Source organism: Balaenoptera ricei, chromosome 2 (assembly GCF_028023285.1).
Source record: "Balaenoptera ricei isolate mBalRic1 chromosome 2, mBalRic1.hap2, whole genome shotgun sequence".
NCBI lineage: Eukaryota > Metazoa > Chordata > Mammalia > Artiodactyla > Balaenopteridae > Balaenoptera > Balaenoptera ricei.
Window position 1 is genome coordinate 36,380,247 of NC_082640.1, and position 16,826 is coordinate 36,397,072.

Below are 16,826 nucleotides of genomic sequence, written 5' to 3' on the forward strand. Positions count from 1 at the left end.
AAGATAGAGGTTCAGTTTCCTAATTTCTAAAATGAGATTATAATGATTACTTCTACCACCACAATATAAGAATTAACAAATGTTAGTTCCCCCTCTCGTTCCTCACTGTTTTCCAGACCAAAGTAGAACACTCTTGATTTGGCTGTTTTGAACAGTAGGGAGGGGTTCTGATGCAAACATTTCACAATAGTCCTGTGAAAACAGCAATGTCAAAATGTGGACATTACTACTATTACTATTTATTGAGCATTACTGCATGCCAGGCACCGGGCAATGCTTTATATTACCTCATTTTTTCCTCACAATAACACACCTAGGTAGGTATTATCTCTTTTTAAAACAAACCTTAGAGATGACAGGTAATTTATCCAAGGTTACACAAGCAAGCAGGAGAAATGAGATTTGAACTGGCTCCTTTCTATAGAAGGGACACCAAAGAACCTGAAGAACAACATATTTGAGCTGGAGTTTTGAGATAAACCTGTATGACAGGCTAGTCAAGATTACCCTCTGTGGTGAGAGAGTAGAATGCAAATGTTCTGTGGCATTGATTGAAGCAAGATCCATTTGCTTTCATATTAGACACTGCTGGAACCAGAACTTGGAGTCTGTCAGGGTTGAAGTGACAGCTGAGACTCAGCTCACAGTTACTTTTACTTTGGCTTATTCCTGAAGCAGAGAAACAGTGCAAGCAATATAAATGAGGCAGCAGGCTCCCTGATGCCTGCCTCTTTTGTATCCAGTGGAGGTGTACCCAAAGTCTGGTGTATTTTAAGAGCCCACACAAAGTGAGATGTCCACAGGTGCAAAGCATAAAAAACTATGGGTGGAGGGCTTAGCACCCAGAAACAACTGTGCCTCCATCTAAAGCAATCATTCTGCTACTCAAGAGAAGGCCTATCATCATAGGCCTTGAAATTCCTGTTGTGTGTGCCAGAATTTGGAGCAGTCTCCCTTTCCCTACACCTATACTGCAAGGCCTAAGAATTTTCCATTTATGTCCACTTGGGTACTTTCCATAGGCAGGCCTGGCTATGGCCTACTACAGACACACAGCACAAAATTATATTCTATTGTAAAAATTGAAGAATGCAATTTGTATCCTTACCCAGAGGGCCACCCTGCTTTCAAGTAGAGGGGTAAGAGTTCGTGGATGGTTACGGCCAAAATTTTGTTCGGAAAAGAAGCTGAAATAGAGACAGAAAACAGATAAGTGATTGCCTGAGGTTTAGTGTGGGAAAGGGATTGACAACAAATGAGCATGAAGGATCATTTGGGGGTTATGGAAATACTGTAAAATTGGATTGTGGTGATGGTTGCTCGATAAATTTGCTAAAAATCATGAATTGCACACTCACAATAGATGAATTTTATGGTGTGTAAATTATGTGAGAGAGGGAGGGAAAAAAAAAAACAGCAGCTCTGAACCTGCTTGAATATATGGCTAGAACTTCCATGAAGCCCCAGGGTAACTGGCCATGGAGCACAGAAGAGAAGATTTTGGCCTAGAAAATGTTAAAGGCAGTAGTTAATAGTTAAAATCTCTGTGTCCAAACATCTAACTTTGAGTATCTGCCTTCCTGATGTATCCCTTGGAAAGGTGATCATCGTAATATTAATAATGGCTGTGCAGAAACAGCTGGTTCTGTCTCACCCTCATATCTGTTCTCTTTTTCTTCCACAGTAGAGAGAGGGTTTTGAGGCACTGGTCCAGAGCGGGACTGACTTTAACAGAGTCAAAGTTTAATAGCAAGAGCCATCATTTTTTTACTTCCAGGAATTCTTTAAAATCTATTTGAATTTTAAAATAAATTCCCCACAGTAAGTTGTTGCATTTAAAATGTCAGGTTAAGGCTGGCTAGCCACCCAGCCACTGGTTAGGGGCTCTCAGTGCCAGAATTAGTAAAATTTATTTGAAAATGGTGTCAAAGTAAGAAAATGGTACCCTTAGTGGCTCTGCCTTCCCAACAGCCTCTATCCATTTCTCTGTGTGTGTGTGTGTCTGTCTGTCTGTCTGCCACTTTCTCTCCACCACCACCACCCCCTCCCATTCCCTCCTGCCTTTGACCACCACTTCTTCCCTCACCTGGTTCAGAATTCTTAAGAGAGGAGGGACAGGAGTCACTAGCTTTAGAAACAAGAACCGTGCCCTAGTGCCCTGTGGGGAGTTGGAACAGCAGGAAGGAGCACATAAGCTTCCTCTACCCTCCCAGAATGATTTTAATTACCTGCAGCTGCGGCATGATCCGGCGCCCAGGCCTCAGCTGAAAAATCCAGAAATCAGCGTTGCTCATTATCAAGGATTGGCTATGCTAACCAAGCTTATTTAACTAAGCTACCATACTGGTTTCTCATTAAATCAGATACCAGTTTATTCATTTACAATGAGAAATACACCTTCCCTTTGAATGGGCTACTTCCTTCCCATCAGTGATTCAGGGTGCCCCTTTCCTGGTGTCTGGGTATCTGGGTGCTACTTGGGGCCATGGACTATGGCTTTCCGCCCCTGCATCCCTGGAACACAGTTGGTGCTTGATAAATATTTGCCAAACTGAATTGAATTTTGCCAGGGATAAGATGTGTGTATCTTCAGCCATTTTTAGTCAAACAAAACCTAAAGGTATTTTTACCCCACATATTAGCTTAGTCAAATGCTGTTTCTGAGCCACAAGGATCCATGCGAACACTGCATGGCAAGATTTATGAAGTAGCCATTTGTTCGATTTTTTTTTTTTTCCCACAGAGCTGACTTCATCATAAAGAAAATTCATCTCAGGGGATTTACCTAGCAAGATATCACTCTACTTCATTTTGTGTTTTCTCTTTTCCTTTACATTTGAAATGAATGCTATAAAAGATCCCACTGTGCCACCGGTAATAATAGCACACACAACTATAGACTGTCCACTGTGTGTCCCTGAAATAGATTCTTCAGTAGAAAGAACAACAGTGCTGTCATTTACCAAGTTCTATGGGAAGCAAGCATCAGAGCTGAAGACATAAAAAGACTTATGAGCCGGTGGAGTCCAATTTAGCCTTGATGGTAGCGTGAGGCACAGTATTAGGTCCATTTTCAGGGAAAATTATATTGCTAGGGAAGGAAGAGTCCTGTCCACTTGTCAGAACCCTGGTACTATGGTCCCTGGTGAGAGGGACCTCTTCTCAGGCCCCCAAACAGGCTTCCCCTTCTCTTGGGCCCTCTCAAACCCTCTGCTGATGTAGATTCTCCTAAAAGTTCCCAGACCCTCCTGACAGCCCTGTTTTCCCCTTGCCTCAGGCAGGAAGAGTTTCTGGTTTGAGATTGAGGAGGTCTTGCTCAAAACTCTTGGCTGCCACGACATTACTCTCTCTGAGGTCAGTGTGCCCAGGACTCAACCCTTGACCTCTTCTCATTCTCCATGCTTTTCACGTGAATTATATTTATTCCTATGACTTCCACTGCCACTTATGTGCTGGAGCCTTTGACCCTCAGTTATGGTGTATGGCCCTGACTGTGTTTAGGCAACAGTGTATTCTGTGCATGAGTCCTCTTGCATCCCCCATTGGACTTCCCAGATCCCTTTTCATCAGGCTGCTTGTTCAGTTCAATTCAACACATATTCATTGCATATGTTTGGCAGAGATCTTCTGTAGTTGTCGAGGATACTGAGGTTCCATTTTATTTAAGTGAAAAGTTCCTCTATTTAATTTGCAGTGTTCTTTTTTTAAATTATTTTTTAAATTTCATTTATTTTTTTGGCTGTGCTGGGTCTTCACTGCTGAGCACGGGCTTTCTCTAGTTGCAGCAAGTGGGGGCTACTCTTTGTTGCAGAGTGCATGCTTCTCATTGCAGTGGCTTCTCTTGTTGCAGAGCACGGGCTCTAGGCGTGCGGGCTTCAGTAGTTGTGGCATGGGGGCTCCAGAGCACAGGCTCAGTAGTTGTGGCGCATGGGCTTAGTTGCTCTGCAGCATGTGGGATCTTCCCGGACCAGGGATTGAACCCATGTCCCCTGCATTGGCAGGCGGATTCTTAACCACTGCGCCACCAGGGAAGTCCTGCAATGTTCTTTATTTTTATTTTACTATCCAGTAATTGTAGGAATCCCTGAAGTCTGAACTATCAGCTGCTGTTCTTCTCTTTCTCTCCCTGCATCCTCCCTAAGATTATTCATTAGTACAGTTTCAATTTCACAGAGATAATTTTCAAATATGCATATCTGATTCCAAATATCTTACCTGTCTCATTTAGTGCATGCACTTAGATGTCCTTTTGTTTCCTTAAAATAAACATCTGTTGTGGCTTTGGTTCCTGGATATCTAAAATGGAGAAGTGAATGGAGAGATAATTTAGTAAGTTATGGTGTATCAATGCAATGCAGCTTTAAGCAGCTATTAAAAATGCTTACAAATACTATGGATAATTTCTGCTTCTCTATGCACTTTCTAAATTCCCCCAATGAGAATCCCTTTCTTTTCTAATCAGGAAAGAAGTAAGAGAGGAAACAAGTGAGATGATCAATTATGTCTTACAGGGGAAGGTGGAAGAGAGACAACAATTTGCTGTCCCCTTTGCAGCCACACCTAGTTAATCCCCAAAGATTTCTCAGAACCCTTCAGTTTGGGTCTCTCCTTTCCCTTCCAAGTGCCTGGCTGTGAAAATAGCTGAGATGATCATCAGCCTTGAACCTCAACCCTTAGTTTGCCTTTCCCCACTTCTGAAAACAAAGTACTTTTTAGACTGAGCTGCCTGAGAAAAGGACCATATTTTATTCATATCTGTAACCCCAAAGCACTTACCACAGTTTGAAATAGTGGAATACTATACAGCTGTAGAAAGAAGGAGGGACATCTTTTTATTATGTTATAGGATGAGAAAAAGGCCAACTGCAAATCAGCATGTATAGAATACTGTCATTTGGGTAGAGAAGGGGGAAAGGAAGTTTTTTGTTTTTTTTAAAAATTTATTTATTTATTTACTTATTTATGGCTGTATTGGGTCTTCGTTTCTGTGCGAGGGCTTTCTCTAGTTGTGGCAAGCGGGGGCCACTCTTCATCGCGGCGCATGGGCCTCTCACTATCGCGGCCTCTCTTGTTGCGGAGCACAGGCCCCAGGAAGTTTTACTCTCTAGAAGGATGTATAAGAAACTGAATGCCTCGGAAAAGTCAACTGTGTGTTGAGGGAAGAAAGGTGGGAGGGAAACTTTTCGCTGCAAACTCTTTTGTACCTTTTGAATTTTACCCCTGTTGAATGTTTTAGTGATAAAAATAAATAAATAAAATTTAGGGGCTTCCCTGGTGGTGCAGTGGTTGAGAATCTGCCTGCCAATGCAGGGGACGCGGGTTCGAGCCCTGGTCTGGGAAGATCCCACATGCTGCGCAGCGGCTGGGCCCGTGAGCCACAATTACTGAGCATGCGCATCTGGAGCCTGTGCTCCACAACAAGAGAGGCAGCGATAGTGAGAGGCCCGCGCATCGCGATGAAGAGTGGCCCCCGCTTGCCACAACTAGAGAAAGCCCTCGCACAGAAACAAAGACCCAACACAGCCATTAAAAAATTAATTAATTAATTAATTAATTATTTTAAAAAAAAGAGGAAACCTGACAACATAAAAATCTAGATTGACTACATGGCCCACCCCAAGATTACTTGAGGCTTTAAAAAAAAAAAATTTAAAGGAAAAAAATATGTTGAATTTATTTGAAATATCCAGAATAGGCAAATCTGCAAATATCCAGAATAGGCAAATCTGCAGAGACTGAAAGCAGATTAGTGGCAGCCAGGGGCTAGGAGGCAGAGGGAATGGGGAGTGACTGCTTAATTGGGTATGGGCTTTCCTTTTGGAATAATACAAAATACTCTGGAAGTGAATAGTGGTCATGGTTGCACAACATTATGAATGTACAAAACGCCCCTGAACTGTACACTTGAAATGGTTAAAATGGTGAATTTTATGTTACAGGAATTTTACCATAATTATATATATATATATATATATATATATATATATATATATATATATATATATATTTAATGAGTGAATGAATGAATAAAATGCCTATTATATTTACAGATTTATATTAGATAGCCCCTCTGTGCAATGAGATATCTCTGCTTTGTGATGTTTTTAATGGAAAATTCCAAACTTATACAAAAGTAGAACAGTGTAATGAACCCCACTTACCTACCACTCAGCTTCAACAATTAGCAACTCATGGCAAATCTAACTCCATTTATACCTGAGCACTTGCCCTCTACACCTACTGGATTATTTTGAAGCAATCTGTAGATATTTCAGTATGCACCTCTAAAAGCTAGTGATTCTTTTTTTCTTAACTTACTTACAATGCATTATCAACCTAAAAAATTAAGTTATTCCTTAATATCATCAAAGAGCAGTGTTCACATTTCCCAGAGTGCCTCACAAATGTCCTCTTTAGAGCTGACTTGTTGCTTTGTTGTTTTAAAGAGACCAATCTCCTTCTCCCAGAACTGACCTGGTAAGTTCATTCTTAGCTATAATGAGATCTGGAAGAAGTTAGTTTCTTATCTGAAGATGACTGAAGTTGGACTAGATGCTATTAAAGTTCCATTCATAATCAAACATTTTCTAAAGAGTTTCTGACGAAGTCCTTTGCCTGCTGTATCCCACAGTGCTGTGTGGCAGTAGATGTCAGTCATGAAATGCCAGTGAGATGACTGAAATCCTAATTTGAGAGGCCCCAGTTTAGCACTGGAACTCACCAGCAAGAACCTTTTCATTCTCCCTCTTGGTTATTAGTATCTTAACAATTCCCATCTTTATTTACTAGAGTTCTGCATGACCCTCCTCCCTCTGGAGACTCCTTAGTAAATTTAACTTTTCCACATTGTCCAAACTAGGATCAGAGAGTCAGGGAGTGATGGGGTATACTCTAGGGTATCATAGATTACAGCTAACACTGTCTTAAAAGAAACTGTGAGGTTTGACTCTTTCCTTTCTCCTCCTCCACTTTCTCCTCTTTTTTTGTGTTTATAATGCATTGATTGACCCACATAAGTACATATTTCTATATAACCTGTTTCAAGGTTGATTTGAGTCTTTAAAAAATTTTTGTTGGAGTATGGTTGATTTACAATGTTGTGTTAGTTTCAGGTGTACAGCAAAGTGAATCAGTTATACATATACATATATCCACTCTTTTTTAGAATTTTTTCCGATATAGGCCACTACAGAGTACTGAGTAGAGCTCCCTGTGCTATACAGTAGGTCCTTATTAGTTATCTATTTTATATATAGTGCTGTGTATATGTCAATCGCAATCTCCCAATTTATCCCTCCCTCCCCTTACCTCTTGGTAACCATAAGTTTGTTTTCTACATCTGTAACTCTATTTCTGTTTTGTAGATAAGTGATAAGTGATTTGATTTTTTAATTTTTTAAATTAAATTAAATTAAATTAAATTAAATTTAATTTAATAATTTTAATTTTTTAATTTTCCTTTTCCCCTACATTTTAGTGAACCCTCCCGTTCATCCTGGGCCCATCACCCTGGCCTGCTCCTCCATATTGCCTCCCAGTTGCTCTGAGTTTTAACATAACATCTCTCAGTTTATTCTTATCCGTTCATTCGCCCCTCAATTCTCCTGTATTCCTAATGCCATGTGTGCCGTACCCTCTAAAGTGACCACTAGTTTACCTGCTGGAAAATCGAGCCCAGAAGTGGGTCGGAGCACCCACCCTCCTTTAGGAGACAATGCCTCTATTGTTTAACAAAGCAGCTCAATGTGTGCCTTTATCTAATCCTCACCAATACCTTCAAAAGAAGGTACCCATATCACCCATTTTACAGATGGGGAAACTCGAGGCACAGAGAAGTTAGATAACATGCCTCAGGTTAATAAGTGGGGGAGCCCAGGTAAAACTCCAGACAGCCTGCTTACTTAACAGCTATGCTCTACCGCTTAACACTAAGAAGTGATTTTTGTGGTTACACAGACCAGTACCTCAGAGGGAGGAGAGATTCACCTGAGATCAAGCAAAGTAGCAACTGCTTATTTCTTTTTTTTTTTAATTGATTAATTTATTCTTTGGCTGTGTTGGGTCTTCACTGCTGTGCGCGGGCTTTAGCTGCGGCGAGTGGGGGCTACTCTTCGTTGCAGTGCGTAGGCTTCTCATTGTGGTGGCTTCTCTTGTTGCGGAGCATGGGCTGTAGGCGCACGGGCTTCAGTAGTTGTGGCGCACGGGCTCAGTAGTTTGTGGCGCACAGGCTCAGTTGCTCCATGGCATGTGGGATCTTTCCGGACCAGGGCTCAAACCCATGTTCCCTGCATTGGCAGGAGGATTCTTAACCACTGCACCACCAGGGAAGTCCCAACTGCTTATTTCTTATAGGTCAAGTTGGCTCTGGGTAACAGTATCCTTTATTATTTTTTCTTAAAACATTTTTTTTTCTAAATTTTTTTTATTGAAGTATAGTTGTGTTAATTTCAGGTGTATAGCACAGTGATTCAGTTATACATATACATATTTTTTTTTCAGATTATTTTCCCTACAGCTTATTACAAAATATTGAGTGTAGTTCCCTCTGCTATACAGTAGGTCCTTGTTGCTTATCTATTTTATATATAGTAGTGTGTATATGTTACTCCCAAACTCCTAATTTATCCCTCCCCACCTCTTTTCCCCTTTAGTAACCATTTCTATATCTGTGGGTCTATTTCTAACAATATCCTTTACTTTAGCATTTCTCAAAAATGTGTCCTTTGGAAAACTACTTATGGTTTCATTGTTAAATTCATTTAATTTAGGAAATACAGTGCACTGTATTCACTTATTAGAGTTTCCTGAATCTACATTGACATATTAAAAGTTCTTTAAAAAAAGAAAAAACCCACACTCCACAACTAAGGAGTCTGCATGCTGCAACTCAAAATTCTGCATGCTGCAATGAAGATCCCGCGTGCTGCAACTAAGACCCGGCGCAGCCAAATAAATAAATAAATGAATAAATAAATATTTAAAAAAAAACCCAAACAGTAAAGAAACCTATTTCAATTTGTTTAGCCCAGTATTTCCCAAACCTGTGAAATATGGAACCTTTCCCTGCTGCATAACACCTGTTGATATTCCATGGAAACACCGCTTTATGTAACTTTCTGGAGTGACGATAACAAGGAGCTGTTTCAGAAATTGCGTTTTAATTCAAGCCTTACCAGCTTTATCAAGAGGAAGACACTTCTGAGTTTCTAGCCTGTTTTGCCGTAACCCTCTCTGACTCATTGTACGGTGGGGTAGTTGACGAGAGTGGGAGGATGTCATATTACAGTTGCACTGTATGTAGGGGGGCCCACTGGAGCAACCAGAACGTGAATGAGCCTCCCAGGCTTGTATCAGAAGGGCCTCAAGGTGAAATTTCAGCTCAGACGGTGTAGCTGGTATCCAGTGTCTCCATCTGTAAAAACTGACCTTGGATTTGGTAGATATAAGCTTCCCGACTTATTTCCATACAATGACCCAGCTGGGTCTAAAGGTAGGATATGATGTCACCAGCTATCTATAGTCACTCCCTAATTAATACGTAGCCAATGAATACCTGACTCTTTGTTCTAAATTGGGACTACATCTCATTGTCATCCCTCAACTGTGGGGAACCAAGCCAGGGGACAGGGACAGGGCTGCCAGAACTTGGGATCATACGAGGTCTTCAGCAGTAGTGATAGAAGTAAGAGGCAGCATGTGGGCCTTGCTTGGAGGATGTCGGGGGAGGAAGGGCCAAGTCTGCAGGGGCAGCAGGCCCACGGGAGTCTTGGGGCCCACTGGACCTGCAAGAGTTTGGGAGAGTAGTCTGAGTAGCTTTCGGAAGTATGAAGTAAGTCTGGCTGGGAGCCTTTACCTACACAGCCTCAGGCAGCTAGGTTGGACCCCCTTTGCTGATGGAACACTCTAGTTCATTCTTTCCCAAATTTGCCTTTCATAAGAATCACTCCAGGGCTTCCCTGGTGGTGCAGTGGTTAAGAATCCGCTTGCCAATGCACGAGTCACAGGTTCGAGCCCTGGTCCGGGAAGATCCCACATGCCGCAGAGCAACTAAGCCCGTGCGCCACAACTACTGAGCCCGCGTGCTGCAACTACTGAAGCCCACGCGCCTAGAGCCCGTGCTCCGCAACAAGAGAAGCCACCGCAAGAGAAGCCCCCGCACCGCAACAAAGAGTAGCCCCCGCTCGCCACAACTAGAGAAAGCCTGCACACAGTAACAAAGACCCAACACAGCCAAAAATAAATAAATAAATAAATAAAATTTATTAAAAAAAAAAAAAAGAATCACTCCAGGCACGTATTAAATATGCAGATTTCCATACCCCACCCCAGAAATACTAAATTGGTCTGTTTAATAAATGCTCTGAGTGATCTATGTGAGGAGTTTGGGAAACACTGCTGTAGTTGTTCAAGGGATCTTGCTCAGTAGTAATGGACTCAGTCCATTCCTCAAAGTGCTTTTTTTTTTCCTGTTGAGGAGGAACAGAATATGCCACCCCAAAATATGCCACTTTGGCATAAGAATTATTATTATTATTTTTTAATAAACTTATTTATTTATTTTTGGCTGTGTTGGGTCTTCGTTCCTGTGCGAGGGCTTTCTCTAGTTGTGGCAAGCGGGGGCCACTCTTCATCGCTGTGCGCGGGCCTCTCACTATCGCGGCCTCTCTTGTTGTGGAGCACAGGCTCCAGACGCGCAGGCTCAGTAGTTGTGGCTCACGGGCCCAGTTGCTCTGCGGCATGTGGGATCTTCCCAGACCAGGGCTCGAACCCGTGTCCCCTGCATTGGCAGGCAGATTCTCAACCACTGCTCCACCAGGGAAGCCCCTTATTTTGAACTGAAGACAATCAAGACCCAACAGACTCAGAAAAAGCTGTTTACCTTCCCTTACCTGACTAAAAGAGTTTAAATAGAGGGCATGTACCAGGAAGACAGCTAATACCAAAGATAACTTTTTATATCAGGAAGACTTATCTGCATGGCACGGCAAACATTTGTTTACTGAACATTTGCCCCTCTCATCTTCCTGTGATTTGTCTTCCCTTTGAAGCCCCTGACCCCAACCCGCTTCTCCTTAGCTCAGGATGGCATGGAAGCCTCAACTGCCTGACTGTCTATCTTTGGGGCTCCCATACATATGAAAATTGTTTTTCTCCTGTTCATCTGTTTTATGTCAATTTAAATATTAGACCAGCCAAAGAACCTAGAAGGGAAGAAGGGAAAAGCTTTCTGCCCTTACACTGTCAATTAATTTTTTGGGCTGACTTGGGATTCCACAAGGGTCTTGTGTTCTCTCAGAAGAGATGACAAGGATCTTATCCTTCTCATTCTCATCTTCTTCAGGGACTTTGGACTTCTAGCCCCTCTGGCTGAGGCCAGGTCATATAGCCTGTTGTTGGGCCCCAGGTAGAATAAGTTTATATGTTTTCTCCCTTTTCTTGGGTTATCATTCCCCCTCTTGTTTTAATAAGAATTAATTTTAGAAGAGGTGGTTTGGTGGGCTATTGGTGCCCATTTGGTGCCTTTTATATTAAACCTCCTCTTTTATATTATCTCTAATTAGCCAAGAATATTTTTGGAACACATACTACGTGCAGAACTAGGAATAAAAAGTAAATTAAACATGTCTCTACTTTCTGGGACATGTTTGGATTTGGGATAAAGAAAATGTGCTGGAGATGGATGGTGGTGATATTTGAACAACAATGTGAATGTACATAATTCCACTGAACTGTACACTTAAAAATTATGAAAATGCTACAATGAGGTATCACCTAACACTGGTCAGAATGGCTATCATCAAAAAGTCTACAAATAATAAATTCTGGAAAGGGTGTGGAGAAAAGGGGACCCTCCTACACTGCTGGTGGGAATGTAAATTGGTGTAGCCACTATGGAAAACAGTATGCACATTCCTTAAAAAACTACAAAAATAGAGTTACCATATGATCCAGCAATCCCACTTTTGGGCATATATCCAGAGGAGATGAAAACTCTAATTTGAAAAGATACATGCACCCCAGTGTTCATAGCAGTACTATTTACAATAACCAAAACATGGAAGCAACCTAAATGTCCATTGACAGATGAATGGATAAAGAAGATGTGGTATATATATATATATATATATATATATATATATATATATACACACACACACACACACACACACACACTACAATGGAATATTACTCAGCCATAAAAAGAGTGAAATAATGCCACTTGCAGCAGAATGGATGAACCTAGAGATTATCATACTAAGTGAAGTAAGTCAGACAAAGACAAATATTATATGATATTGCATATATGTGGAATCTAAAAAATAGTACAAATGAACTTATTTACAAAACAATCAGACTCATAGACATAGAAAACAAACTTATGGTTACCAAAGGGGAAGGGGGGATAAATTAGGAGTCTGGGATTAACAGATACACATTACCATATATAAAATAGATAAACAACAAGGATTTACTGTATAGCACAGGGAACTGTATTCAATATCTTGTAATACCTATAATGGAAAACAAAAAAAGAATATATATGTATATGTGTGTGTGTGTGTATATATATATATATATCACCGAATCACTTTGCTGTACACCTGAAACTAACAGAATATTGTAAATCAACTATACTTCAAGAAAAAATTATGAAAATGGTAAATTTTATGTTACGTATATTTTACCACAATTGGGGAAAAAAACTTTTCAGGCAACAATACACCCTAAAACCAACTGAGGAAGACATTTACAAAGTGATAAACCAGCAAATATAATGGAGCGCATGAATTTAAAGGGATACTTGAGTGAAGTAGACCAAACACTGAAACAGCCTTTGTGCTAGTTTTGAAGGAGGTAAAGAACTGGTAGATTGGAGAATTATAACAATGAAAGAGATGGCGTGTTCAGGGAGAACAATAGATCAGATCCAGCACAAAGCAAGTTTCTAAAGGGAAGGGTCTGTCAGAGAGGCAGCCCTCACACTACTGACCAACCTGGGCTTGGGAAGTGTTTACTGGAGGAATGAGGTGATGAGAAATCGCAGGGAAAATGGTGAAAGGAGAAGTCTCTGCAGGTGGCTGGTGACTATGAGGGATCAACCAGTCCCTTGCTTTGAGTGAGTAGAGAGGTATTGTCTTGATTCAAAGTGATTTTCTCCTAATTATTCTGGTATTATTACTGTGAAGTTACTGAAAGGAAACTCCTGGAGACCCCTGAGGGGTGAGCTGTTGGAGAGATGGTTAGAAAGGGCCAGAAAAGGTGTACTTATTTCTGGGCCCACTGCCCGACCGTGTATCTCTGCCCTGTGCAGGAGCTGGGAAAGAGCTGGAGGTGGGTTTGGGAGCAGAAGCCGGCTCTTACTGGGGAGCCCAGCGTGGTCAAGGGATTTGTGGAACAGACAGAGCCAAAAACCTGCTGGGCAGCTGATATGAAACAGGTGGCTGTCTGAAAAGGTGTTATTTACGAGGAGGACCCCAGATTTGTAGGGGGACCTCACTTAGAACAACTGGTGGATGAGCTGAGCTTTATTGGAGGCAAAGATGCTAGGAACCCGAGCCACTGTGGCCTCCCAGATGGGGCTGGGGAAGAGGGTGGGAGTGGGGCTGTGTCTGATAAGCTCAGCATGCCATTCGAGGCATCTGGGGCAGGTCTGGCACATAGTAGGCGTTCAGTAAATATTTGCTACATTGAAAAGAATTGAAAACCCACTTGTTTCTATTCCGTATTTGCTTTTTGTTTGTTTGTCTTCATTTTGCTCTTAGTTTTCTGGTGAAGAGTTACGACATTTTTTAAAAGAGAAGATATTTGATTCAGCTAAATCCAGCTAAAAGGGGGTGGATCCACATCTAGAACAGAATGGCACCCCCCCCTGCCGCCGGGGGCGCTGCTAATGGCCACTCTTTCACCCTCACAGGCTCCCTTTCCTCCCCTATGCCTTCCTGCATCCCACCTCTGCTCCCATGACACGCTCTCCCTGTGTTCAGATATTGTCTTGCTAATGGCTCCCAAGTCTCCCATCCCAGCTCTATGCCTGCCGTATCTAACTGCCTACTGGACATCTCCGCTTGCTTGTTCCTCAGTATTCTGCATCTCAGCATGTCCCAAATTGCACTCGTCATCTCTCCTCTCTGATTCGCTGCTGCCCCTCTCCCTCCAGGATTCCATGTATCCTTGAGACATGTCATTATGTGGACAACATCTCGAGTTGGAAACCTCAGTGCCACACATGACTCCACCATCTTCTTCATTCATCCTCAGTCTTGTGCCTACCTCAGACATGACTCTGGAATCTCGCCTCACCTGTCCAAGCCTGCCCCATCCCAGCTATTCCAGATACAAACAGGTACCTCTCTGTTCTGCTGCTGGTGTCAATCAGAGGCAATTCATCCATACAGCTCCAGCCCCTCTCAGAGAGATCTAGCAAGCTTTAGAATTGATTGCTTCTGGAGGTATAGCACTTCCTTGGCTCCACAGAAATCTTGGCTCCACAGATTTCTTGGGTTTCTTATTTCCCCTCCGGAGCCCTAAGTCTCAAGAAAGCCCAGCCAACAAGCTAGGGAGAGTGTGTTCCTTTTTGTTCCTACCAGTTCCCGAGCTCCTGGGGTTCTGGGTCTCACATCCACTTCTTTTGGGGGCACTATGAGGCTTAGAGCAGTGGCTGGCAACCTTGGCTGCACATTGGAACCAACTGGGGAGGATTACTGATGCATGGGTACCCACCAAACCAATTAAATCATTCTCTCTGGAGGTGGGGCCCTGGCACTGGCATTTTGTCACAGCTCTCTAGGTGATTTTAATCCTCAGCCAAGGTTGTGAATGACTGGTTTAAAACAGCTATTTCCACTCTCTCTGCCTTGCGGTCTCAGAATTATGCCCCCTCTCCAGCTTTCCAGCCTGGCCCTTTCAAGTTCTTCTCCAGGAATAGCAGCTTAACTTGGAATGACTCTACTACGTCCTTGACTATTTTTCATCCAACAATTCATCCATCTATTCTGTACCTGGCACTGGGAAACAAATATAACTACATGCTTAGAGTGGGCATCTATTATTTGGGGGCACCATCCTGTATCCATTTACTTTGATTTTCCCAACCCTTGATTTTCCTTTGGGTGTCTGTTTCAGTCCTACTCCCAGTCCATGGCCTTCTGTGAGAAGCTCACTCCAGGGCTGCATGTGGCCCAGGCTAAGTCAATAAGGGTGTTTCATCCTCTGGCCACAGCAATTGGCTCAGGGATGGGCCCATGCCCCAAGTCAGGCCAGTCAGGCATAGTGCAACTCAGTTCTGGGACTTTGGTTTGAACTGTTTGGGGATTTGCTCATTTCTTGCTACCTATGAATGTGAGACCAGAGCCAAGAAGAGAGCTTGTCTGAGGATGAGCCCGAACAGAGCAAGGAAAACCCAGGGAGGGACCCTGCCCTCGAAGATCACCGTCTAGTGGAGGAGACTCACCTGTTGACACATCCCAAAGAAGCAGTAAAGGGATGATCAATGAGCTAGCTCAGGGCAGTGGAGCAGCATGAGCTGGATGTCCCTGGGGGGCACTAGACTGCCCATATGGTCATTTCCATTTTTGCCTCTTGTAGTTAAATTCTTTGGGGAGGCAGCCAGTGAGGCCCAGCCTCTCCTCAAGGCCATTGGGTTGTTTGATGATTGACCCCTCTGCCCAGGAGCTGCAGCTTCCCAGGGCCCTGCGTCGCAGAAGATTGCTGGTTCCTCCCTCCTCATTCAGGCTCCCATCCCTTATGGGAGGCTGATCAAGACACTTCCTCTTCTTCTCTGGTGACCTAAATCAGAAGGAAATCCAAAAAAGAGGGGATGTATGTATATGTGTAGCTGATTCACTTTGCTGTACAGTAGAAACTAACACAACATTGTAAAGCGATTATACTCCAATAAAAATTAATTATAAAAAAAAAAAAGACACTTCCTCTCCTTTTCTGGCCTTGGCTGAAACCTCACTTAGATCCTCCTAACAAACTTCTCTTGCCTCCAGCCTTTGCCTCTCTGGACCATTCTTCCTACTGCTGCTAGAGAATATAAGATGCTAATCTGATCATACCAGCCTCCTACTTCAGAATTTTCACTCGCTCCCTGTGGCCCTCAGAATCAAGTCCAAACTCCTTAACATGCCCCTGAGGTCTTTCACAATGTGGTACCAACTTACCTCTCATGCCTGGTCACTTCCTACCACACACTATTGAGCTAAACACGTGGATATTCCCTATCATTCCCTGTATGAGTCATACCCTTTAATGCCCCCATGCCTTAGCTTATTGGCCTTCTCTCCCATACATCCTTTAAGATCCCGCTGAGATGTCCCCTTTTTGAAGCCTTCCCCAGATGAAGTCAATATCTCATGGGACTTTATTCATACCTTGGTTACATTATATTTTGCTTATTAGGTTGTTTGAGGACATAGATTGGTCCTCAATCTATGTCAGAATTGGCGCTAAGTTAAGGTTGAATGAATGAATGAATGAATGGTTTCAGAATCCTTAGAGGCATCTAGGACAGATAGACTTAGGAGAACCCTGGATGAAAAGAGTAGAGGACAGTTGTGATGTTGGAAGCCATTTAGAGCTCATCTCTCCAAGAGCAGGCCCTCAGCCAGATTGGAAACAGAGGGGCTGGGGCTGGCATCTTAAAGAGATGGTCCATTGTCTTCTCTGACCCTCAGGTGCCCTTCAGAGAAATCCTGAAGCTATGAAGAGATTTGGACACAGGTTGGCAAAATGTTACCGGGCAGGAAGTGCATGAGCTGTTTCCATACAGTTTCAGAATCCTCAAACAAATTTAGTTTATTAATTTTCAGTCTTTTTTTTTT